This window comes from Terrapene carolina, unplaced genomic scaffold (genome assembly GCF_002925995.2).
Source record: "Terrapene carolina triunguis isolate 2854851 unplaced genomic scaffold, T_m_triunguis-2.0 Scaffold740, whole genome shotgun sequence".
Taxonomy (NCBI): Eukaryota; Metazoa; Chordata; order Testudines; family Emydidae; genus Terrapene; species Terrapene triunguis.
This window is the reverse complement of record NW_020665091.1, coordinates 824,647-827,718: the sequence shown is the minus strand read 5'-3', so window position 1 is coordinate 827,718 and position 3,072 is coordinate 824,647.

Below are 3,072 nucleotides of genomic sequence, written 5' to 3'. Positions count from 1 at the left end.
GTTTCCCCCTCTTGAAACCCAAAGCAGATCTGAGATGAAGCAGGATCATGTTCCAGGGTTTTTATACATTTCCAGCAGCCTTTTGGCCTGAGAAAACAATAGGCTTAACTCTCCTTTTCCTAAACATCCTGGCAATTAGCACAGGGTAATTTATCCATTAAACAGTTCAGATACAGGTTACCACAACCTTCAAAGGGACATATAGACAATAATACTATTTCACTCAAGTGTCTTCCTAAATGTTAATACTCCTTTTTTTATCTTTGAATCAAAGCTATAGCAATAGACAAGACTTGTTTGCTTACATCACAAGACCTGAGCAAACACCTACCCTTCTACCTCAGACTTGCATTTCAAAGCTGTATTCATTTACATATCTTCCTAACCTGTCTCTAAAGTTCGGCCATGGGTCAGGTTAGTCTGCGAGGTAATTAACTCTTTTTGGCCCTGTCACCTTTCAATGAGATATTATATTACACTCATAACGTCACAGGGTAGAATCTCACTTAGATACACTCACTCAGCTCCCATCTTCCCCCCTCCCCCATGCACCCCAATTCCACAATCTTTTCTAGGAATCTTTTCTAAGATAATTTGTGTGATTTTTTTTTGGTGAATTGCAGACCAAAAAAGATTAAGCACTTTCAGAATATTTACTTTCATTTGAAAACCTGTACAATAGCTTCTGTAAATGCTGAGGGATTCTTAAGTGTCCATTTGATTGCTAATACTCTTGCCTTCATTAGAACTCCAGGGCCTTCATCTAGGCCAATGCATTCAATAATGGTGAGTTGTCTTTTTTCCAATTTATTTCAAATTGCATCCAAAAAGCTACACTGAAAAAACATAAAAATTGCAAAGTCGACCCATTGAATCTAATGGGTTGACCTGGTGGCCGGTTTGCTGTCGGGCCCGGGTGTCACCCCACTCCGAGGGCAGTGTGGCAGTGATCCTGAGGACCACAGAGGGGGGCTTAATAGTCGAGATGGAGCAGGTCCGGGGGGAGGCTTAATAGTCGTCCCCAGGGCAGTCCGGGGGAGGCTTAATAGTTGTCCCCCAGACAGTGTGTGTGTGTGTGTGAGGGGGGGGAGGCTTAGCAGTCTTCCCCCTGGCTGGGCGGGGGGCTGGCGGGAAGCTTAGCAGTCTTCCCCCGGGCGGTCCAGGGGGAGGTTTAATAGTCGTCCCCCAGAGAGTGTGTGTGTGGGTTGGGGAGGAGGCTTAGCAGTCGTCCCCCAGACAGTGTGTGGAGATGGACAAGTGCCAGCTATCCTGAGGGAAACTTCGGAGGGAACCAGCTACTAGATGGTTCGATTAGTCTTTCGCCCCTATACCCCGGTCGGATGACCGATTTGCACGTCACGACCGCTACGGACCTTCACCAAAGTTTCCTCTGGCTTCGCCCTGCCCAGGCATAGTTCATCATCTTTCGGGTCCTAGCACGTACACTCATGCTCCACCTTCATAACCTCATTCAGCTCCATGTGCATCAGTAGTATGAAATATAGTCTTGCCCAACATCACATAGGAACCCATAGCAGAGCAGGAAATAGTATCCAAATTTCCTGGGTGCTAATCCAGTGTTTTAATCACAAGACCATTTCTTGTGTTTCTGCAGCCCCTTCACTCAGACACTGTCCATCCTGTGCTCTGAATGAGGTAGGAGTCTTGCAGAACTCCTGTGAGATCATGTAATTAAAATCTGCATCATAACACATACAGACAAGGAAGCCAAATTAAGTTTGCATTGGCAACCTTACATGACATTTTCTAATTTTTGAGTGGTTAACTTTGCAAATTTAAAATCCCCTAAATGTATTTTTATTGTCTAATTTTTAAAACAAACAAACAAACAAAAAAGTAAAATACTATGTAATTACAACATCTCCATCTACCCTCCTGCACAGGGCAAAATTAAGGTTTGTGCCCACTAATTTCAGATCCACAGCATAGAGTTCATACCATTTGAGCTAACGAGAGCTGCTAATAACAGCTCCCTGTTAGTCTCTGTATACCTGGTGTCTGGCTAGGGTTGCCAACTGTCTAATTGCACAAACCTAAACACCCTTGCCCCACCCCTGATACCAGTCAGCTCTGTGTTCTTGGGGAACCAGGGCGCAGTATCCAGCCTGTCTGACTCATGAAAAATACCCCCACACCAGTCTCTGCTTGAACCAAAACCGATCAGAGAAAAGGCTTGCAGAGAGCAATGAAGGGTGTTGGGAGACACACCTAGACCCCTCCTGACAAGGGTGACAAGATTAAGACATCTCCATTAGCATACAGAATGGAGAACAGAGAACCGCACTGAACTCTGGGACCAGAAAAGCAGGGAAGCACTGCATCATGGGGGATCTCTGCTCCAGATGTTAATGAACCTACGCCTGCCCACACCCAGCTCAGCAGTTATCAGACCAATTCTAGTAATGAATCCTTGATTGATATCCAAAATACTGAAGCAGCCTAATTGCATTGTGAGCTCCCTGAAAGAAAACACCACCCATAGCCAAGAGTGATCAACTCCTATTGTCTAGCCTAAAGAAAACCCTTGAGTCATCAGTTTACCCATAAACAAATCTAATGTTCTCCCTTGAATCATTGTATTTTCTCTACAAAAACCCTTACCTATGCCCAAGTAAGTGTTCTGATGCATGGACCCAAACTCTGCATCTGTTCCACTGGGACTCCATCTCCTGACTGATCGTGCTGGGGGCTCTGCCTTTCTCCAACACTCAGGACCCTGAGTTACCACCATCACCTGGGAACGCCAACCAGTTCAAGCCTCATGGAGTGGGTGAAATCCCTCCCTCTCTCTCTTTCTCTGTTTTCTTTTCTACCTCAGGTATTAACCTTTAATAATGTAACTGTTATGTTTGTTTAGCCCTCCTTGTGAAGTTATCACTATAGATAACTTTTATGGTTAAGCTGGTTGCTTCTCTCTTTCTCTCTGAACTTTACTCTTTTGTGTTTCTAGCTTCCCCATTTACTCTGCAGCAACACTTCTTTTAGCTAAGCTAAAGATCCCTGTAGCACCCAAAAATACTGTGGGGTTTGCTCATTAAGTGGGTTACTACC